The sequence below is a fragment of the Cryptotermes secundus genome, unplaced genomic scaffold (assembly GCF_002891405.2).
Source record: "Cryptotermes secundus unplaced genomic scaffold, Csec_1.0 scaffold973, whole genome shotgun sequence".
NCBI classification, from domain to species: domain Eukaryota; kingdom Metazoa; phylum Arthropoda; class Insecta; order Blattodea; family Kalotermitidae; genus Cryptotermes; species Cryptotermes secundus.
Genome location: NW_019745099.1, coordinates 354,631 through 379,338, shown reverse-complemented (window position 1 = coordinate 379,338; position 24,708 = coordinate 354,631). Strand labels below are relative to the sequence as shown.

The following is a 24,708-nucleotide window of genomic DNA, read 5'->3' as shown; positions in this document are numbered from 1 at the left end:
GTGAAACCGAGAGTTTCAAAGAGGTAGGCCTAGGTCCAAATTTGGGTTGTAGCGCCAAAGGGGGAAAATAATTGTGTAAGATATGAAGTTTTCACAACGGTGACTATGAAGAATGCCGTCTTCTGGGATGTGGCGCTGTGTAGATATTGTGTTAACCGACGTTCTTCCGAAACTAATTCACTGGCTGACTAATTGACTGACTTCTTAGCTAAACGGTTAACTTTCTAATTCACTGACTGAAGAACTAACTAATTACTACTCTGGAAACTGGAACCAACACAGATAACTGGAATGCTGTAATGATTTAATCGAAACATTACAGTACGGTTCAGTCAATTATTCGTAGATCTGCCGTAGCATAACACTGAATACCAGAATGGTACTAACAATGCTTTTTTTTCTTGGCACTACAGCCCCAGTGGGCCTAGGCCTACCTCCATGAACTCCGTTCACTTCGGTTTTTCTAGATCTTACACATACGGTAGGACTCCTTGGGCGAGTGATCAGCTCGTCGCAAGGCCTCTACCTGTAAACAAACACAGAAAAACGCACACAAACATCCATGCTCTGAGTGGGATTCGAACCCACGATCCCGGCTTCCGAGCGAGCGAAGACAGTGCATGCCTTAGACCGCTCGGCTACGGTGACCGGCCATGGTACTAACAATAGTACCACGCAATTATGAGAGACACTGCTCACATTTTTACATACACAAGTCATCGGGGGCTGGAACCGCTCCCATGTCATGGCTATTCAAAATAACAATAATTTGAAAACACGCGACCATCATTTTCTTCCAAATTTGTTCAAATTCGCCATTTTGCATTTGCCCTACTAAGCTACATAACCTATGCTATTAAAAAGAATTCATTAGGAAGCGTTAAGGAGGGCCAGCACACAGGGGAGGTTCCGAAAGTCGAAATTATGATTTTCATAAAATTTGAAATTCTACTGTTACTCTCTTGACTAAAGATAAACATTAGCGTCTCCCTTCATCTTAATTCTTTTTCGAATTAACCTATCGTCCTCACTCACTCACTCACTCACTCACTCACTCACGAATCTGAGTCCTACTTGATAAGCCGCCAATTTTGCAGCTATTCAAGAACTTCCCATCATATTATGGAATCCGAAGGTTCATTACTGTGTTCACAAGAGCCCTCCAATTGTCCCTATCCTGAGCCAGGTTAATTGAAGTCCATACCGTCCCATCCTATCTCCGTAAGATCCATTTTAATATTGTTCACCCACCTACGTCTTGGGCTTCCTAGTGGTCTCTTTTCTTCTGGCCTTCCAACCAATATCCCATATGCATTCCTCTTTTCCCCATTCGTTCTAGATGCCTTGACCATCTCATCCTCCTTGACTTGATCATTCTAATTTACTAGGAGAAGAGTACAAGTTATGAAGCTCCTCATTATGCAGTTTTCCCTATCACCCTACGTACTGAAAATTAGTTCTCAGACTTCAGTTTGTATCGGCTGTTCTATTCGAGTGCAGAAAGTCTGTCTGGAAGAGTGACGGTATATATATAATGAGAAGCAGGTATCAAACCTATGCTCCTGTGGACTAAGAGCGAAAATAACAGTACACTGAAGCGGCCATTCGTATTTGGGCAGCAAGCCGAGACTGATAGCTTAATACAAATCTCATTTACTCGCGAGTGAGGAGTGATACCTTCTGGAATGTAACGCCGTGTAGTTCGTTGAACGTCAGTCGACATTTCGGAGGAACATATCGCCTCCCTCTTCAGGGTCGAAGAATAAGACCAACAAGAAACTAACGCGAAAGCAGGTGGCAAGCAGAGCGAGCTTTCATAACCACCGCTGAGACACCTCAAACCCTACTCGCGAGTTGCATATTCTTCCTCTGTTACGTACTTTTCGTCGTGTTTTCTACAAGTTCTTTTATAAAGATAGTAGAAAACGTATCAGAAAAATCCTTCAGTACAATTTTATTCACCACATCTCTCGTTTGAAATCAGAGGAAAATGGTCACGTCCATACATAAATGCTTATGGAGGGAGGTGTCTACAAACCACATCACACAACTGTCTGGGATTATGTAGCAGAAAAGCATATTGTAATGGAATAATCCATTGCTAGGCAAAGGATTAGTAAATACGGGTTGAAAGCCGGAAGAGTGGAGCCTGAGAGGACATCCATTGCTGAGTAACAGCTTGGAAGCACGTACCCGCTGCAACGAATAGCAACGAACGAGTCGTTTCTAGGTAGCAAGTCTCTAAACACAGACCCACGTGACGACAGAAAAGAGAACAAATATTTGACATGATAAATTATATTCTGGTTGCCTGGAAGTTGTAAAAGAGTCGCGATTCGTTGGCAAGAGAATTCAGAATTCAGAAGGCAGTTCAATGGTTGAGCAATGATTGGCCGTTCGCCAGTCGTCGCAGTGGAAGAGAAGACGTTCCTGATCCAGCAAGGAATTGAGTGAGTCGTAGACAATCACCGATTCTGAGCTGTCACAATTTATCGTAATTGTAAAGAAATGCAAATAAATCCAATATTTGAATCCAGAACCCATTATTATTAGTCACGCAACCAGGCAGAAGTGACAATATATTAATGACATTTATTTAGAAAAAGCCTACTAGGATAATATACGACAAACATAAAAATTCATTAGAAAATTTGAAGGGAAAAGGGCACGTGGAGGACCTAGACATTAATGCGTGGATAACATCAGAACGCATCTTAAAATAGAATCAAGTTGCGAAGGTGTAGACTGCGTTCATTTGATTCGGCGTATGATGAAGATGAGCGCTCTTGGCACACGGCAAATAATTTTCGCGTTTCATAAAAGGCAGGAAACTTCTTGATTACCTGTCACATTTTCAAAAGGACGCTGCAACAGGAGTTAGAAAAGAAATATCTGTTGGTGAAGGAACAGACACTGACGCCAACAATGCAGTTGATTTCTGAATATAAGTACGGACCAAGCGTAATGAAATATTGGCTCTGTTGTTGACCTCTTTCTTAAAATAATACGGAAACGAAATTTTATACGTTGGGTACATATGTTGATGTTATGCTATAAGAAAAAATTCTGCATTGATTTCTTTTGATGTTAAATTCGTATTATGTCTCTCATTTTGTGTTTATTATTTAAATTTAGTGGATTGCATGCCCTTCGTTCTCTGTTTTCTGTCTTCTTCCATGAACATATGGACAGCACGTTCCTCCAAAACAGCAGTAAACATCAACCAACACCATAAACAACAATCTTCACCTTTGTTGACGCCTGCAGTAAATTTCCTAAATTCAATTAATCTTTATTCTTCAAGTATGAAAGAGAAACTCAAGTCCGGAAAGTCGTGTTTTCACTTTTAGAATTATCTAATCTTATTCTTGTACGGAAACAAAAAATACAATATTTTAAAAATATTCCTTGTATTTTCTGACACAAACACAAATAACCACGGATGTAGTAAGTAAACGTACTCTGTTTGTATGGCACAATTCTCCTGTCACAAGGGAGGTCTCAAACTGTTTTGTAAACACAGACGCTGTTAACATTCCTCTCCCCTTTCCTCATCCAAAGTCACACTGCTGGATGCGGAAGGCAGATGATTTAAGCAATCAATTAAGGAAACTCAAATTATAGTCAACAGAGAGTGACGATAGAATTTACTTACATTTTTAACTATAATTTTTGGAATAACTTACGACGCCTACTCTCCTTTAAACCCTTAATTACTGACAGGGAATGAAAACACAATTGCTCGTTCGTTTGGGGCGCATAGATTTTACCACCTTCCAAGTAAAAATTTGTCATAGGTTTACCTATTTTTTTCTCATTTTTGATCGAACGTTCTTCTGATTTCTTATATTTTTTCGACATTAGTTCAAAATATGTTTCTTGTAATTCCTTCCCATCTTATCTCTAGTTTATCAAAGAGAAACCTTGGTGTGAATCATGTAAATTATGTAAGATTTGAGGTTGTCACGGCGGTGACCATGAAGAAAGCAGTCTTCTGGGATGTAGAGCCGTGTATATATTGTGTTGACTGACGTTTCGGAGAAACGTATCGCCTCCATCTTCAGGGTATAAGAAAGAAGAAGAAAATCCGCAAGCGAAGAACCAGCGTGAGAAAGTGCTAATAGACTAATGTCGAGAATAAACCCTATCGCTATCTGTTCTCTGGTGACAGTCGCTTGGCTGACTGATAGAGAACTGAGAAGCTTCACTTCACAATTTCACAACATTTGCTTCAGAAGATTATAGAAGATATGCTCAATGAGTAGCAAGAAGACAGGTCGTATGCAGCAGGATGAAGCTCCAGGATTTGTTGAAATATCTTATGTAATAAGGAATGAAGTTCGCAGTTCTCATGAAGATAACGCCAATAATTGCTCTCTCTCTCCAACTTCTACGGTTTCTTGTGAAAGAGTGTTCAGTAAAAAGAACCTTATGAAGGGGAAGCGTAGAAAATGAAATGAAAATTTGAATAATCTGGCAATACTGAAACTAAATGGAATATCACTTCAATGGTTTTAATTACAGTGTGCAATTTAATTGGTACTTTACAGGCAAAAGCTATATCACGTAAGAGTTCATAGAGACCCACCTGCAAGGAGAATGGAATGATCAAGAAGAATTAGTGGGAAGTTAGATTTATTACGATTATATATGTGTAATTTTTTCAGAAGAATAATTGAGTGCTCTTTTTTGTTTTGGCGAGCGGGTCTTGAAAACATTTCTTAACTCCTGTTTGCTGGCTTCTAGGAAAAATGTAGCAGTCTTTATAATTCAAACCATGGTAAGTCAGTGGTCTGGTCTTCCATTCTAAGTTCTATAATATTATAAATTTCCTCTATATGAAAAATGTCGCAAGTAACCTAAAAATTTCAGTTTACGATATTTCTAATTTTAGACATAACAAGTTTCGCGCAATACCTGTAGGCAGTCCTATTCTTATAACATATTTCTATGAAAAATTACGCTTAATCAGTTCTATTGTTGTATTAATTATTACCATATTATGCAAATAAAACATGTGGATTCACGCCGCCGCAGACCTCGCTTTTCTTTTTATAAAATGCTATTTTGAAAAAGTTGCGATTTCTTTAATGTATTCCACAGTATAACGTTCTATATTCTTGCATTAAATGAAGAAGGATTGCTTCTCATGTTAAGTGGGCCCCTTGTCACAACGGTATGGCGCATGATCAGACTGAGGATGGAGGGTAAGTGCAGTGACAATGAACGATCAGTCCTGGAGAGCCTACAAGGAGTGGTCCTCCTGCTTTGGGGTTGGATGCGAAGTTAATAACTTCTCATCGCAAAAAAAAAAGCAAAAAAAAAGCTTGTCTCTGGAAGTCTGTAATATCATAAACCGTTCTAAGAAGACCTTAAGATGCTCACTTGCCATAAATGCTTTTTTCCATGATGGTCAGACTAGCAACAGCTACAAATAAATATGAATTATACAATTCTGCGCGTGGTTTTCACCAATGTAGAACATGAATCCTTTGCCTCTGTCAAATTGTAACCTAAAATTTGCTTAGCGTTCCAAAGTTTTTAATTCATAACATATGAAAGAATTACATACCAGACTGTGAAATATATTCATGGCCAATAATTAATTTTTACCTTCAACTGAAAGTTAAGTAAGAATTTCTTAAGGCACAAGTATTATTTGACATTCTCCAAAAATTGGGTCTCTTTAATATAACTTTCAAATTTTTGAACATCTAACTTATCATGGGTTTACTTCGATGGCACTCCTGTTGTTCCCACTTCCGCAGTTTCCACTGCTGCCTTGTTGGAGTTACTGAAGGCAAAAAAGACAAAAAAAAAACACGATGGAATTGGTTCTAACGACATGACGTTCCTACAAAATTTCATGAAAATCCGTTAATTACTGGTATTTCAACTTTACACTGAGGAGGAGCTCACAGTCGGCCTTCCAATGAAATTCTAAACTGAGTGGGCTCCATAATGGGTGTGAAATTCGTTACGAATTCATATATTTTTACCCTTGCAGGAAATCGAACCTCCGTCACTTGACTCGTAACTAATTAATGTGCTCGCACTCGATGAGACATGCAGGCACAACTCTTGCTTAAATAACCAGTCCAAGGAGAAGACTTTTTCTTACTGCCATCCGATTCATTTAAGAAGTGTTGAGAAACACTTATTCCAGTATTGCTCGCAGCAAGTTTACAATGTTATATAGCTTTCACAGTCTTAACACACTAACTAATTTTTACTCAATGCTTTCCTTTGAACACCGTATACCTTTTCTGAAGGCTAAATGGAATTGAGACCTGAATACCTTTTATTTGTTGTCCTTATTTTTGAGATCTCTCGTATTACTCGTCTTTTATTGTATTATTTTTACCAGGAATCTTTTTATTTCAATAAATTATAGAAGCTATTGTACTAACCCAGAGGAGGATGATACTTAATTTATAAGTGGTTACCCATGTTACACGCTGGAAAAGACAGCTCGTCCCAATACCCGTTTTATTCAGTCTCTTGTACCTATCAGTTCATTTGGAAGAAATTCCTACATTCAAAGCTTTTGTCACCATTCTCTTATATTCGTGATCATGTGGGATTCGTGGTGGACAAAATGGAGCTGGGGTAGGTTTCTCCGGGTACTCCGGTTTCCCTTTGTCAATTTTCATTCCGCCAATTGCTCCACATGACCATCATTTACCCTCAGTGTCTGGAACAATAGGCCAGTAGCCGCCGCAGTACCAAGTGTACTCAGTGATACCCCAGTCACTCACACACGGAGCTGAGCCCTTCTTGAGAGGCTGCCAGTTGTGCAGCTACTCAAGAACTTCTCAGCATTTTATGGAACCCAAAGGTTCATTATCGTGTTCACAAGAGACCTCCACTGGTCCCTATCCTAGCCAGATCAATCCATCCATACCATCTCATCCTATGTAAGATCCATTTTAATATTTTTCAACCACCTACGTCTTGTTCTTCCCAGTGGTCTCCTTCCTTCCAGTTTTCCCACCAATATACTATATGTATTCCACTTCTCCCCATTCGTGCTACATGCCTTCCCCATCTCATCCTCCTCGACTTGATCATTCTAATTATATTTGTAGAAGAGTTAAAGTTATGAAACTCCTCATTATGGGGTTTTCTCCAACCTCCTGTCACTTCATCTCTTTTCGGTTAAGATATTCTCAACACCCTCCTCAGTCTATGTTTCTCCCTTAATGTCAGAGACCAAATTTCGTACCCATACAGACCCAAAGGCAAAATTATTATTTGTTATATTATAATTTTTATGTTTTTAGACAGCAACGAGAAGATAAAATGTTCTGAACTGAATGGCAGAAAGCATTGCCCAAGTTCAATGTTCCCCTTAATTACCTCCGGAATCAGATTTTGATTTGTTTTCGTTGTTCCCAAATATCTGAACTGTGCTACATTTTCAAAACATCTATCACTATCTTTATGTCATGATTTTGCCCTGCATTTTGGTGACGAGACAGCAACACATACTCAGTTTTCTCTGTGTTTACTTCTAGCCCAACCTCCTTACTAGCGTCAATTAAAGTTTGTGTCTTTTTCTTTATGGTATCAACATTATCACCCAGTAGATTCACATCATCGGCATAGACTAAGAGCTGATGTGACCCATTTAATTTCCTGGACCTTCCTAATGACATATTCTAAAGCAAAGTTGAAAACTAGTGGCGATAAAGCATCTGCTTTTTTTAGACCATTCTGGATAGGGAAATTATCAGACAAATGTTTACCTATACGGACTTTACTATACGTTTCCTTTAAACAAATTTCAATCAGCCTAGCTAGTTTCATGGGTACCCAAAACTCTATCAGAGTATTGTACAATACTTCCCTCCTAACTGAATCATAGGCTTTCTTGAAGTCTACAATTAGCTGATGTATGGTCTCGTTGTACTCCCATTTTTTTCTCAAGTATTTGGCGAATGCAGAAAATCTGATCTGTAGTTAATCTGTTACGTTGAAACCCACACTGATTATCCCCAATAATTTTTTCTATATGTGGACTTAACTTTGAGAGACGAATATTGAAAAATAATTTGTATGAATTTTATAGCATTGATATTCTCCGATAATTACTACAGTCAGTTTTATCACCCTTCATGTGAACTGGTACAATAATAGACTGCTTCCACTGATCAGGCAGTTTTTCCTTATTCCAAATAGAAGTAATGAGCTTATGGATCTTGTAATATTTTACCTCCTGCTTGAATCAGTTATGCCGGAATTTGATTACTACCTGGCGATTTGTACCGTTTCAATTTTGCAATAGCAATTTCAACATCATAAGGGCTACGGTAAGGTAGTAACGGCTCAGCTGTATGGATTTCTGTCTGCCTAACGTCACTGACCCTATGTACATTCAATAACTGAGAGAAGTATTTCCTCCACCTATTCAAAATGTTGTGTGAATCTGCAAGCAGATCACCATTCTCATCCTTCAATAAGTTACTGCTAGGCTGGTAACCCCTCTTAAAGTCCTTTATTCCTCTATACAGGTCTCTAATGTTCTTGTTCTTACTGTTCATTTCAAGCTCATCAATTTGTCTCTCAGATATTCCCTGTTTTTGTTCCTGAAATGCCTGCTGGTTTCACGTCTTATATTGTTCAGATTATCCCCATTTAACTCGCTTGGATACTGTAACCATTGCAATTTGGCTTGTTTTCTTTCGTCTAGTAATTCTGAGCACCCTTCATTGAACCACGGCTTATGCTTCTTCAGTTCACAATAACCTAGACTCTCCTCGACAGAAATTTTTACATTCTCTCTAATAGTTTCCCAAGTTTTATTAACATCCACCTCAGTTTCCAAGTTTTCCAAAGCCGTGAACCTATTTGAGATTTCAACACAATACCGTTCCTTACGCTCTACCTCATTTAATTTCTTGAGATTGAACCTCTCTATATGAACTCTGTGTGTTGTTTGTTTGCTCACTTCCAGTCTTTCCCTAACCCTTGCCACCACCAGGTAGTGGTCAGTATCACAATTTTCTGCCCTGTATGATCGGACATCAAGTATACTTGAGTGCCGTTTCATATCTATCAAAATATGGCCGATCTGATTGTGTCTCCTTCAGGAGATATCCAAGTAAATCTTTGAATCTTACGATGAGGGAACATTTAACTCCTGACAGTAAGATTTGTTTGATGTGGGAAAGTTTGCTACTCTAACACCATTATCAATAATAATTTAATGCAACCCTCATTCCCAATTGTTAGTCTGAAAATATCTTCCCTACCTACTTTGACACTGGAATCTCCCCCAAAATTTTCATGTGATACTTTGAGAATTTATCAAATACAATCTCTTATTCATCGTAGAACCTGTCCTTTATATCATCAAATTTATCTTATGTTGGGGCATGAACATTCAGAGCGATGATATCACACCAGCGACCTCTCACCGTTGTGTATGATATCCTACCACTAACGAACTTTACCCTCTTAACTGCTGATAAGATTCGCTTATGTATCAAAACACCTGTACCTAATTCATGATCCTAATTCCTCTTTCCATAGAAAAATATATATTTGCCTGCTGGTTCGATACCACCTCAGTCCCATCTGATCTCTTGTACTCCCGCTAAATCTAACTTATATTTTGAAATTTCTTCCGCCACTGCCCTGAGCAAACCTGCCCTATATATACTTCTGACATTCCAAGTATCAAATCTCATATCCAGTTTCTTTCACTTAGGTGGCTTATGTAAGGATCCGTCCAGGTCCGAGGCTTCTTGTGATCTTTGGTAAAAAAGGTGCGGAGATGTTTGCCCCACGCCCAACCCCCAAGCTGGAGGAGCACCCCTTGTCGGTTGTCTGCGGCTACTTATTCGATATACTCACAGCTTCCCTCCATATCTGGAGGCTGTCTCCTCCATTCGCAACCTGAGGACGCGTCATGCCGTGGTGACAAGAGACCCACCTAACACTGAGTCTCACCCCAATAAAAAAATAATAATACATTTGATGTTAAAGGAATTTCCTTCACCAGAGAAAATTACACTCATTTACTTGGTGGAAACAGTGTCTTTCGGAGCGGTATATAGGTGTGCAATACGTATTTTATTTCAAATTTGAGTTCAAAGTGCAGCCCAGTGGATGCTTACGTCTCAGTTCTGTACCTGATGAACTAATGAAACGAGAAAAGAAATCATTCATAAACATAAGTACCACGTCATAAATCCTTATATTTTTTTACCTTGTGGAAACAAAATCCGTACATTCCTCACCTCAATAACACTGTCCATGAATTCTTCGTGAGTGATCAGATATACTGTGTTGCCTCATTACATCCAGGGCGGACTGTATTACCCCCAGATGAATCCAATCTCGACAGTACAGCCGATACAAAAAAATATAGTCTTGCGGTATCTACGTTCTCACTGCATTATTCCGGACAGAAAAATTGAGTAAAATCTGCTTTTCATTTTGATTTACTCGTAGGTCTGATTGAAATAAAGTGTTCGAGAAAATATGCTTCAAGTACAAAGAGTCACAGTAACTACCCAATGAATTAGAGTTTCTGAACACGGAAAATTTAAATTAAAACCTTACTGAATGCGTCTTTATCGGGGGGGGGGGAGTATTATTTCAGTTATAACGAACCCATGAGTAAATCATATCTTTCTTATTGAAGAAATAACCCAACTCGCCAGCTCCCGTACGGAAATAATATAGAAATTCTTTGACATTTTGTAGGTCTTCTTTGACGGAGAGAAGCGGCATCGCAAATCGTAGAACTCTGTAGGGCAAAATGGCGTACAGAGTAATATTCACTCATGCCCTTGAAACCTCGATCAGTCTCTCCCAGTAATACGACTGGGGGTGCAGTCAGCCACCAAGATCTGACACAACATATGTTATTCTCTGNAGTCTTCTGGGATTTGGCACCGAGTATATGTGGTGTTAACCGACGTTTCGGAGGAACGTATCGCCTCCATCTTCAGGGTAGAGGGAAAATATAAGAAATCCGCAGGCGAAGAGACCGTGAGAACCGGTAAAAGCAGTCTACCCTGAAGATTGAGGCGATACGTTCCTCCGAAACGTCGGTTAACACCACATATACACGGTGCCAAATCCCAGAAGACTGCTCTCTTCATAGACATTTCTTGTTTATAAGTGAAGTTCCATATCTTACAGTGGCGAGTGAAGAAATGACCAAAGCTACTGCCCTTGTCTTCTTCGGTCGCGCACTAGCTTTTAAAGTAAATCCAATGGCGATCTGAAATCTATGTTATTTTGTAGACAAATATCCGAAATGTGTGAAGAATATTCAAATGGACCAAAAGTTGCGTTAGTGCACATTTCCGTAGTGTTCGAATTTAAGACAACGGCACTGAATAAACACTCAAATTCATACCCGAAATTGTAATAACTTTAACTTTCAGAAGTTCAGTCCTCGCTGAAATTCTTCTTGAATTACTGAGTGCCAGGTTTTGTTCCATCATGTCATTTAAACTTGAGTCTCGGCTACATTTCGGTCTAAACTCAGGACCTGTCAAATGACTTTTATTGCTTTCCTTCTCCATGAGCGTAGAGTATTGCCATGTGTTACGCTAAGCTCTTATCATTTCGGTAAATATAATTAGAAATACTATCCACGGGCGAACAAACTTTTAGCCAACAAGTACCACAAAAATTCCAGAAATATTAGGCTTCTTAATCTTTAAAGGACTATTGCATAACTAGTTAAGACATTAAACCCAACGTAGAGACAGAGTCGAATCACACACTAATCAGTACACAAGTTTTAAGTCCCCAACAACCACCAAAACTGCAAAACAGAAAAACAAATTGGGAAGCATTCGGAAATCAAACCTAAGAAAACTCAACTTTCCGCTCAAAACAGCGAAAGACATCGAAGAGGCTATTACAGATTTCAATAACATAATACAAAATATGGTTGGAGAACACCACCAGACGACAATCTTCAGTCTAAATATCTGGAATACCCATGGGAAGTCTAGGACCAAATTAAGGGAAACCGAAAGCTAAGAAGATAGCAGATGAGTCTTCATCCTGAAGATAAACGCATGTATAATGAAGCCACTAGAAAATTAAAAGACTATATAAAAAGTATCAAAGAAGTAACATTTCAGACATATATAAAAACCTTAACAAAAACAATTGACACCGACTACTCACTTTGGAAAGCAACCAAGAGATTAAAACAATCGATACAGCTCATTCCACCAATCAGAAAAGCGGACCAAACCTGGGTCCGAAGTAATAAAAAGTAAACACTTTCTCAGGACCTTTATAAAAAGACATTCAAACCAAACTAACTGCCACAGAACGAAGCCTTCGAAACAGAAATCAACAAAGCGTAGAAAGAACCACTTCAAATAGGACAACCAATCAAATTATTTACACTTCAGGAAATCCAAAACATAATACAAGAAGATTGATAGGAGGCTGACATGGGCAAAACACACCAAAATCAAAAGAAAACAATCCAACCTAAAAGCGAAACAAATGCACTGGTTACTAGGAAGAGCAACACTGTCAATAGAAAGCAAACTCTTCCTACATAAAGCTGTACTCAAACCCATCTGGGATTTTGCTATTCGACTATGGGAAACAGCATCAAATTCCAACATCGAAAACCTCCAGCGTTTCAAATTCGAGACTCTCCGATCTATTTCGAATGATTCTGTATAAATAACCACAGGATCCATGAAGACCTACAAATGAACACAGTGTTGAGTGAAATAGAAAAGTGGAGTGCCAAATACTTAAGCAACTTAGAAACCACATTAACCAAGTAGACAATAGGGAAACTGCGCACAGATTGAAAGATACACAGTCTTAACTATACAGGACGCACTTGAGTAAAACCACCTAAACTAGCATGACGATAATAATTAGTGAACACTAATCCAGAGATTTACGCCAATGACATTAACTTAATCACGAGTCTATATTTACTGTACACTCTTGCAGACACTGCAGATTATGTACAATAAATGTGAAAAACATTGCCGGCGTTTCAAAGTTCAGGGCTAAAGTTACGGTGGAGTAATTAAACCATCACATATAATATATATATATTTATGTTTTATTAGTACAAATCTATATAGATTACACCAAAAAGCACTATTAAGTATGCCACGCCGAAGGATAGTTGGTGATACAGTAACTACAAACTCGCAACATTCTAGTTCAGCAGGTTTCACGAGAAATTCTTCCAAGAGAGACAAGAAAGACACGACTTATCACAGACAGGGAAGTAAAGACGATCACATTTTTATACAACGAATTTTGACCTTAATAGTATAGTCTGTTTTTTAACGGCATGGCGTTATCTATGGTCGTAATGGCACATATACGTAGAAAGTATGAAAATCTACTTTGTGGTTACTGTAACAACATGATTTTCATATATAATTTGATGCTTTCAAAGCAAAAATATACGGCAAAAGTCTCTTGGAGTGATCAGGGGTGTCAATGTGGAGTTGGTGCCTGACATTTCAGATATTGTCTGGAGAAAACACTCATTACCTCAACCCCTGAAGCTGAATAGAGGGACAGTGTCTGAAACATGCGACACCAACTCCACACTGACAAGGCTGATTGCCCAAGAAGACTCCAATTACACATGGTTTTACTTCTATACTGTAGAACAGTAGGGCTGGAACACACACAGCGACATCAGTCGTACGGAAAAATGTCGTACAATTTCTTTTGCCGTACAATCTTCTTTTCACACTAGAGCGACCAAATACATTTCTTTGCTCTCCGACTGTCGTACGGTACATGTCGCATGTCGTCACTTATGAAAGCTAAGACCGCTAAGACTACACTTTATATTCTACTACTTGATGCGATATGAACCGTACGGACGTCGTACGACCGATGTCACTGTGTGTGTACGTGCCCTAAGTTCTCATTTCTGTTTAGTAACAACGAAAATAAGAGTAGGAAATATGCTTGAGAAAGAAGCAGAATATGTCTGTATTATAAAGAAATTTAGTGCAAAAGTTGTATAGAAATTACAGAAGTATTTGTCCCTCATTTTACCTAACATAGATTTCTATAGAGAAAGAGTAAAAAAACAGATCTACAATAAATAAATACCATCAATAATGCGCGGGAAATTATCAGTGATATTTTAAATTTTCCGGCTGAGAAGAATAAAAAATATCAAATTTTCACACAATAAATAATGCATTAATTGGCGAACAAAAGAATGCAGATAAATATACAGACATGTAGTTGTAAGGGCATAGAATCCAAAAGGCTTTGAACTATGAGGAACGAGGGAAAGTCAAGTTAAATATCTAAAGCATAATAATGCTTTATAATGCTTAACTAGGCATCATGCCGTGGAAATATATGGGAAAGTGGAGGCATAGCTCCATGCATTCTTAATCACGATCGTAGGCGGAGGTGAGAAATCACTTCCCTCGTAGAAAGAGCTTCTCATTCTGGATAGGAGGTTTAGTGGGTCTCAGAGCAGATGACTAGACGCTGTGAAAAACAGAGATGTTTCTTGATCCTTCCTGGAATTGAGGCTTAAATTCTCGTTCGTCGAGCCCCCAGCTTAGCCCCTGCACCAACTAATCCATTCAAATTCACATTTAGAAATAGGAAGCGCAAATACATAACAAATAAAATAATTCGGATCAAACAGGTAACAGACATAGCCAATCATAAACCAGAGACATAAACATTTCTTATATAAGAGCGAAACCTTGGGTAGAGTCCTGCATTAACAGAACACGAAAGACGATACTTCTGTTCGCGGTGTTCTACTAACATTGTGGGAAGCGTGGGGAGGCCGCGCCATAGCTCAAGCGGTTAGTCGCTGGCTTCCCACCGCGGCGGCCCGGGTTCGATTCCGGGGTCTGGTCAAGTGGGATTTGTGGTGGACAAAGTAGCGCTGGGGTAGGTTTTCTCCGAGTACTTCGGTTTCCCCTGTCAATCTTTATTCCACCAATTGCTCCACAATCACCCTCACCTATCATCTGGGGCTGGTACAATAGACCAGAAGTGGCCGCAGTACAAGGGACTTAGTCCCACCCCACTAGCAATAAAAAAAACATTGTGGGAAGGTTAAATATCGCTTAGTAAATTGTTGGGCCCCTCTTAGCCCGCTCGACCACTGGGCTCATGGTTTCGAATCATGGATGTCTGTTGTGCGTTTATTCTGTTTGTGCTGTCAAGTCTGCAGGTAGCGGCCTTCCGACGGGCTGATCCCCTGTCCAAAAATTCATACCGACGATGTATAAAATTAAGAAACTGAAAAAGCTCAAAAGGTCCATAAGTCTGAGAGCCATAGGAGAGAGAGAAATTGTTAGGATGTAAGGTAAAGTAAAGTTGCCCCTGTGCTTAACTAATTAAGCACTATTCCATGAAAGCGTATGGGGGAATAGATGTACAGATACACATTTTCTTGAATTCGGCACTAGTTGGAAGTGGTCAGCTTCATGCACCGGTCGCTTTGCCCCCGGGGAAAGAGCCCCCGGTACCAATTTGATAGGAGGTTGGGTGGACCCAAGAGCCGGTCTGAACGACGTGGAGAAGTGAAAATTCTAGACCCTACCGGAACTGGAACTCCGAACTCCGAACTCTCGGTCTCCCAGCCCGTAGCCAGTCGCTATACCGACTGAGCTATAGCTGCTCTTAGTTGTTAATTACCTAATTAAACACTACACTATGAAGGCGTATGGGGAATGAATGTATAGATGCACATTTTCTTGGCCTCGGCACTAGCTGGACATGAGTGGTCAGCTTCAAGCCATTGCCGCTTTACCCCCGGGGAAAGGGCCTCAGGTAACCATTAGATAGGAAGTTTGGGTGAACCCCAGAGCGGGTCTGGACAACATGGAAAAGTGAAAAAATTCTTGCCTCACCGGGACTCGAATTCCGACCCCTCCTTCCTCCAGACAATAGCCAGTCGCTATACTGACTGAGCTATTCCGGCTTCTACTTGTTAGGACGTAGGTTACGAAATTAACCAGCCTACAATAAGTAATTACAGTAATTCATTTCAAGAAACCCTTTATGATGAGGAAGATAAAGTTTACTACTAATTTTACCTCAGCCTTTAAAAAAACATTTTATCTATCCTCCTGTTTCCGTTAATACAGCCACTGATGATCGCAGATCAAGATTTCAAGTTAAAATATAAAACTACTATAGTGTCAGAATAGAGTGACAGAATACTAGCGATTTACGTAATCAAGAAAATCTTAGGCCTCAGGTAATACAAAATTTTAAAGGAAGTCCCAATATTTGAGGAATTCGTTCTATCGACTCAAAGAAATTAAAGCAGTATAAATGAACATTCATCTCGTACGACCAGAGTACACAGAGCAATGTTATCGATTTGTAAAATATTGAAAATCTTAGATCTCAACAGGGAGAAATATAGTGCAAATTTTAATACAGAATAGAATATCAAAGCAATTTGTCCTCTTACCTGAGTGGAATATGCATTAAATAGATAATTGTACATTTATCTCATAAAGTTCCAGTTCATAATTAAGTGAAGCAGAAGAATAGTTTGTTCACATTATTGCGTCACGTTTCCGCAGCCAGCGAAAAAGAAACACTTTAAATCGGAGACAGACGCGACAGATCCGTACCAATTAGTCTTCGCGTGGCTGTTATATTGTCGTCGGGCTCGGTGGAGCGGAGCAAAGAGGGTCACAAATAATTTGGCAACAAGGCTCCCAAACGAGCGTTCCATCTGGTGGAACGGATACACCGATCATGTGTTCTGAGTGCAAAATGAACCCGCTCCTACCCACCCTAAAATAAGCAGTAAGGGAGGTTCCAGCAGTTGCTGAAATATCCACACATGTTGAGTACACTTACTTCATGCATAAAGTGCAGCAAGTTTTGCCTTGAAAGGAAGGGCTTTCTTGCTAGCACAAGTTTCACTTGAAGGAATACAGTTAGGGAATTCAGAACAAGTGCTTAGACCCTGCAGCTACAAGGTTAACTTCACCCTCAAATAACCAAATATATGGTGGGGGGAGGACTTCTTGAGAAAATTGTATTAGCACAACTAGTCGTGATATTCCATCTTTTCATGAAACCTGAAAGTTCATACCATGTTCAGAACAACCTTCCAATATTGAAGCTATATGCAGATTCCAAAATGGCTCGAATAAGAATGAATGGATATGGTAAACAAGGCAATAACAAAATTACATTTTGAAGAATTTCAAAACTTATACTACGAAAAGATATAATTTTGGACAGTCGCACAACAAATAATTAAAAAGAAACAAAATAGACACTACTGTGTCAATATTTGCTTTTATTCATTGTTTGTGTTAACGCTACATGTTTCGTTCTTTTCTTTGGGTCATCTTCAGGTGTGCACGAATATTATTTAGCTTCTGAATTGCGTCATTAATCAATATGAATTCATATCGTGTCTGTATGATTATACTATACTGACAATTGTATTTTAATTTTTGAACGTGGTTCAATATAGTTAAAACCAGATGTTAAACTTGATATTAAATGGATACGATTTAAAATTAAAATTACAAATAGAAATTATAGTTAAAGTAGCTACGAGTATTAAGGTATGTATAACCATTATTACAAATTCCATTTAAGCCCTGTGCCTACTACATATCGCACGTGTGTTGTTTGTTGTTCCGCTATGATAGTGATATTGTGCTACGGGCTGTCTGCTTCCTGGGATATTTCTTCAGAACATAGATCGTGTTGGTTACTTTGGCCTTCCTACTAAGCGTGTGAAGGCTGAACACGTTGTGGGGGGTATTCCACTCATGTTGTTTATGCATGGACTGGGTTGTTCGAAAATTCAGATCCCCGTGTTATTGCTGTGCTGTAGCTGTTCTGTCAGCTCATACTATTAGGGTAAAAAGTCAATGAGGATCCAATGTGTCAGATATAAAATATGTTTGGAAGAAGAGAAAAATTTTGTCTGCGGGATTCAAGGAAAGAGGCCAATTGGTAGACCTCGTGTTAGACGTGAGCAAACTATTGAAACTTTTCCTAGAATAGGTGACTGCAGACCAGCCTGCTGGAGTTTCATTCCCGACTATGGTTGAGATCCTCCTCTTTTCGCCGGTTCTGGGATTCACACAGGCGAATGGGTGCTACGGGTTCTCCCCCTGAGTCAAAAGCGGCCGGAACGTCAAATTCAATATTCACCTCCACCTAATTCCGAGGTTATGACTGTCTGGAGATATAATTCCGCTCTTCCATGCGTCTTCATGTCTTGGTGCTTAATTACTCAGGCTTGGGATACGTGCCACTACGTGAACAACTTTTCAAGAAGACTTAGGCTGCTTAATCTGATATATCTCTGATTTATCATAACACTTCCTCCTTGCAGACGCAAATATATTCTACAGAACGTCATGCTTGACTGTTTATCGTTGTGTCTCCTATTGTGAACGGGTTTGATTCCCGGGTGACAGGCGGGATGTCTTGAAGTTTTATGCTGAATAATTATTGCTCTTTTCCTTTCATCTCGAAAGACACCACGCCTAACTTCGGTCGAGTTAATCAGTGCTCAACCAAGGCTCGAATCTGGTACCTACCGAGTAAGAGATACTGACAATATCATGAATCGAAGAAACTATATCTGGAGAGTTTCGAAATGTGTGTCATACCAGCAAAAATAAACAAGATAATGGCGTAGTTAAAGGCCCGCCTCTCTGAAATTCATTCATATGATTCGCTAATAACTGCACGGTAGCCTTGGCAAGATTATATTGCGCTGGTCAAGAATTTCCCTCCTTTTATGTAACTCGAGTTGGCCACGCTTTGATCACAACCGTTGAATCCAGCCCACGTTTTCACACTGTTTCTATACGATCAATTTTATATTATCCTTCTATCTAATCCTGTGTCTTCCAAGAGGTCTATTCCCGTGAGGATTCCCTACCAAAATTTTATATTTCTCATTGCCCCAAACGCGCTGCAAGTTCCCCATTACATAATTCCCAGCACGATACTGTACAGTGTACAGTAATGAACCCTAAGTTCGCCACTTCCCATGCCTCAAGTTACGTGGAGTTTCCTCCTCGGAAATCATTCCGAGGAAACTGGAGACGTCATTATTCATTCATTCATGGGACAGCTTCATTTGAGTAACTAGAGGCATAAGGGGTAGTTGTTTAAACCTCCCCCATTCGTCACTTCTCCCTCGGAATCACGTGCTCAGCTTCATCCCTTCCACATAACTTAGGGTGCACATTCCAAGACAGTGTAAGTCCTGCGCCAGGAATGTTAAAATACACACAGGGTCCCTCTGAATTCCACGCGTGCGTGTGGCTGGTGGAGTTGTAGCGGCGTCCCTTGAAGGGTCGCTTGATCCGACAATTAAGAAGAATATTTTGACAGGACGACATGACGCCCTTATGTAAAATCGATATTAGGGAACAAAGAAAAATAAAGGGCATGCCATAGGCGAACCAGATTATGTAAAAAAAATCAAAAACACAAAAAATCAAATATTTACAAAAAATATATATACTTCATTTCATAAATGATGACTTTTCTGTATCTGTATTTTCATTCATTTATCACTGGATCTACAGCCCTTTGTTGGGCCCTGGTCTCTTCTTTAATTTCGTAATATTTTCTTTTCACGCAAGGCTGTAGGACTGCTTGGACTAGTGTCTGTATCTGTTTGTCGTAAGGAATACAATGTATGTTATCAGTCACGAGAATTAACTTCTGAATATTTCGTATAAACGAGAAACGACGAAGTGTCGCATATTTCGAAAGGATATAGAATATATTTCAAATTTTTTGTTTTGCCAGCATTCGGCTTAATTGCTGCACTATTCACGCGACATCTTGTTACGAATTAAGATAGAGCCTGTGCTGGTCAGAAGATGCAGAATGGTGGACTGACTAGCGTAACTAGACGGACTATCACGAATGAACTGACTCAATGGAGTCTTCCTTGAGACGCTAAGTTGTCTAGAAATTCGCAGCGCTTTAAGGAGCCAGAAAGTGTTATTCAGACCCCGCTACTGGACCCTATCCTGAGCTGTACAAACAAACACAAACTAATAATATCTAAGTATATTCAGGGGTGTACAGAACGCCATAGGAATTTTGTACAACATTCGTCTATTAACTGAATTATAGGCCGCGCCATAGCTCAAGTGGTTAGTCTCTGGCTTCCCATAGCGGCGGCACGGGTTCGATCCCGGATCTGGTCAAGTAGGATTTATGGTGGACAAAGTGGCGCTGCGGCAGGTTTTCTCCGAGTACTTCGGTTTCCCGTGCCAATCTTCAATCCACCAATTGCTCCACAGTCACCCTCACTTATCATCTGGGGGCTGGTACAATAGGCCAGATGTGGCCGCAGTACAAGGGACTTTCTCCCACCCCACTAGCAATAAAAGACACTGAATTGTAGGTCTTCTTGGAGTCTGAAATCGAGACGGCCGAAGGTGTGGATTTCGAGTCCCGATTGTGGCAAGATTTTTGTCCTCTCCATGTCAATCAGACCGGTGTTGGGGGCCCACCCAAGGGTATCGTGGGCTCTATCTTCCGGGGTAAAGTGGCCGAGTGTGAAGCTGCCCATCCAACTCCAACTAGTGCCGAGATCAAGAATATATGGATGTATACATATACTCCCCGTACGTCTTCATGGCGTAGTGGTTAAACACAGGGACAGCTTCCTTGACGTCACCTACCGCTCAGTTCAATCTGTTCTCCAGAATCCGATAATTGCAGAAACTCTCATCACACACACACACACACACACACACACACACACACTGTGTATATATATATACTGTATGTTGTATGGAGTTCATGCAACAGTGGTACTCTTTCATAAATACTGCAGTCAATTTTATCGCCCTTCTTATAAACACGATCAACAGTACTCATATCGCCGAGGAAATTCCTCCTTACTCCAAACTTACGAATTCATGGACCTCAGAAGGCAACGTTTCACGCCCTGCTTGGATCACTTATGTCGGAATTTTATCAATTCCTCGCAATTCATATCTTTTCAAATTTCGGTAACAAACTTCAATCTCAGATGAACCAGCTTCAGGTACTAATGGCTCTCCTATATGTTATATATTTCAGTCTACCTAATTTAATCAATCCAATGTACCTTTAACAGTCAGTCACTCACTCACTCACTCACTCACTCACTCACTTATGGAGCTGAGCCCTCTTGAGAAGCTACCAGTTGTGCAGCTACTCAAGAATTTTCCAGCATTTTATGGAAACCAAAGGTTCATTACCTTGTTAACAAGAGCACTCCACTGGTCCCTATCCTGAGCCAGATAAATTCAATCAATCCGTCCTCTCTAAGATCCACTTTAATATTGCCCACCCACCTACGTCTTGCTCTTCCCAGTGGTCTCCTTCCTTCCAGCTTTCCCACCAATATCCTATATACATTCCCATTCTCCATCATTCGTTCTACATTCCCTGCCAATGTCATCCGCATCGACTTGACCATTCTAATTATACTTGGAGAAGAGAACAAGTTATGAAGCTCCTCATTATGTAGTTTTCTCCAACCTCCTATCACTTCATCTCTCTTCGGTCCAAATATTCTCAGCATCCTGTTCTCAAACTCCCTCAGTCTATGTTCCTCCCTTAATGTCAGAGACCAAGTTTCACACCCATACAGACCACAGGCAAAATTACAGTTTTGTACTTTCTAATTTTTATGTTTTTAAACAGCAGACGCGAAGACAAAATGTTCTGACCTGAATGGTAGCAAGCATTGCCCGAGTTCAATTTCCTCCTGAATCAGGTTTTGATTTGTTGTAGTTGTTCCCAAATATCTGAACTGTGCCACATTTTCAAAACATCTGTTATCTTTCTTTAGGTCATGAATTTGGCCTGCATTTTGGTGACGAGATAGCAACATAACCTTCAATATTTCACAAAGTAATTATTAAACTTTTTAAATTTGTATTCTGTTTGTGTTTTCGTATAGGTATAATATAAAATATCACACAAACATACAACAGAAATTCCTGTTTTTATTTTTAATTATTAAGTTTATGTTTCGAACGTAAATTGTCGCAATAAAATGATGAATACAAGTTAGACAAGTTTACCCCACGTGGGCTATAGGTAAAAGGTGAACACGTATAATATTAAGATAAAATATTATGAAATAATGTACGATTAGTCTTAATTTTATAAAGATATGTGTAAAATATAGCATTTCCCCTAAATACAAGAATTCTGTCAAGTATAAGTTATATGTTTACCACTTTGTCAGAAATCTTTCATGTAACTTGGAAATACACAGTCTTATACCCCTTTCTCTTGTACATCCCTCTCGGTCAGTCCAAATCAAAACTGTTGGAATTTATCTAGAATTACCTAAGTCATATCAAGTTTTGGTGAGTTGTACACCTAGACTATCACTGGGTTAAACCAATTTTACTTCCTGAAGGAGTGCAATGGTTGTTTTTGAAGGCAATGAGCGACTTGCTAGCGTAGTATAATGTGAATCCTTGGAGACTGATCCGAAAGTAATGCTTTGTTTACATTGTACTATTTTAGGAATTATGCAGTTCGATTACTATTTCAGTTAAGGATAGAATTATTACTTACCAGTGTAGCAGAATATATGTCTGTGAAGGCACGAACTGACGTACTGGCGTAGTGTATTTTTGCCTGTGTATGGGCACAGCTGTAGTGTGACTAATAGGCCTCTTCAGAATGCAAAGAGTTGTTTCCTTAGATGGGGTTGTTGTCTGACAGGTTCGGACAGGTTGATGATGACGTCATATATCGATTTCTTTACTATCGGAAAATGTCATTCAGATTATAGTTTTTCCTACGGTGTATATGCAACATCCTTAATCTCTTGGGAGCCTCGACGTCTCACAACCCTATGGACCTTCGCAGTCTGTTACAGCGATAGCTTTATTTCTTTAACAGGCTCTAGTAAGGACATGATGTACGTGCGTAGAAGTGAGGACAGAGAAAACTAAGTGTATGTTGACATCTCGTCACCAGAATTTGGGTACAATCATAAGATAAAGACAGTTAATAGATCCTTTAAAATGTGGCAAAGCGGAAATATCTTGGAACGGCACTAACAAGTAACATTGTCACTCGTGAAAACTTAAGAATAACCCAAATTCGGGGAATGTTTGATACCATACAATTCAGAATCGTTTGTGTTCCTGACTGCTGCTTATAGGAAGTGAAGATTAATATAGAATAAACTAAATTTTCTCATTGTTTTGTATGGACGACTACCAGTATTTCGAGAAAAGGGTCCTGGGGAACATATTTGGACCTAAGAAGGAGGAAGTAGCAGAAGACTGAGAAAAATTGCATAATTCACATTCCTCGCTAGATACATAATTAGAGTTGATCAAATTAAGGAGGTTGAAATGGGCGGGACATGTACAATGCGTGAGAGAAACGAGAAAAGCATGCAAAGATTTTGTAGGAAAATCTGAAGGAAATAGACCATTTGAGATACCTAGTCGTAGACGGGAGGTTAACATTGAATTGGATCTTAAAGAAGTAAGATAGGAAGACGAGAACTTGATTTGTTTAGCTTGCTAGGGACTAGCGTCGCGGTCTTGTGAACACAGTAATGAAATTTCGGGTTCCATTAATGTTGTTGGCTGATATAATGCAGTCTGAATTTGTAGATATTACTAGCGGAAGTCGTAATCACAAATAGACCTACAGATATATAATTGAATAATATAAGTACTGATTTATACTTCCTGTTAACTTGACTGAGCCTGTATGGTTTTTAACAGAATTGTTACTCTACGTAGGCCAACGGAGCCCAAACACCGTACCTTATGACTGTGCAGGCCAGTGCACTGTATGACAGAGGGTTCTCGAGAGAGAGTATTTGGGCCGTAATGGATCAGCCGCCATATATCTGATCTGCTATCAACCCACCCTGGGGAACACGAGAACTGTTCTGGTTCAGAGAGTGTAGCAGTTGTAGCGACAGCCGGGCCAGCGGGATGTGTGTTTGCCAATCAACACATTGCAGGCTACACACCAAGAGCGACACAAGTCATTCAGGCGCAAGCTAACAGCTCACCTTGTTGAACCCTCATAGTACACATGGGGAAAACTGTAGCGATGTCGTGCGAACATATTCACTGAAATATGGAACGTGGTTTTTGAATATGCTTCGCTGAGACTATTTAGAAATAGATTTTGTCATCTCTAAAATAAATTCAATTTCCTGAGGTTCTCACACCGACAGTTATGAAGAGTTTCTTTCGTCTGGGACATAACGCCGTGAAGTCCGTTACTATCAACTTCACGGCGCTTTCCTATTTGATCTGTTCTTGGACACTAACGGTCAGAGTGACATGTTCCTCCGAAAAGTCGACTGATTTTTAACGAACTGCACGGCTTTAAATCCAAGAAGACAGAATTCTGAAAGGTGTATAGTTATACTGAAAGTTGTATCATTATTTAGTGATTACAGGGATCTCGCTTCTCAGGACATTTGTCATATTATTGCGGAAGGTGACGTAAGACAGAAAAGAAATATATAACAATTTACAAGGATCTGTCAAAGATTGATTTTACACGGCATCTTGAAGTGATTCATTGAATATTAGATGCGTTTTTTTAATGCTAGTGGGGTTGGACTAAGTCTCTTGTACTGCGGCCACTTCTGGCCTATTGTACGAGCCCCAGATGATAGGTGAGGGTGATTGTGGAGTAATTGGTGGAATGAAGATTGGCAGGGGAAACCGAAGTACC

The 24,708-nt window shown here is 39.6% G+C and overlaps 1 protein-coding gene and 1 long non-coding RNA gene across 6 annotated transcripts in view; one reads left to right on the top strand and one right to left on the bottom strand.

Annotated features, from left to right (window-relative positions):
- The window catches only part of LOC111875010, a 121,289-nt gene extending 98,632 nt beyond the window's left edge, over window positions 1-22,657 (bottom strand). Inside the window, exon 1 of the long non-coding RNA XR_002844648.2 lies at window positions 22,564-22,657. This is a non-coding gene — a long non-coding RNA (uncharacterized LOC111875010). The remainder of the gene's footprint in view (window positions 1-22,563) is intronic.
- Window positions 1-24,708, top strand: part of LOC111875009 (GATA-binding factor A-like) — a 107,465-nt gene that overhangs the window by 68,093 nt on the left and 14,664 nt on the right. The gene's annotated exons all lie outside the window — the stretch shown is intronic.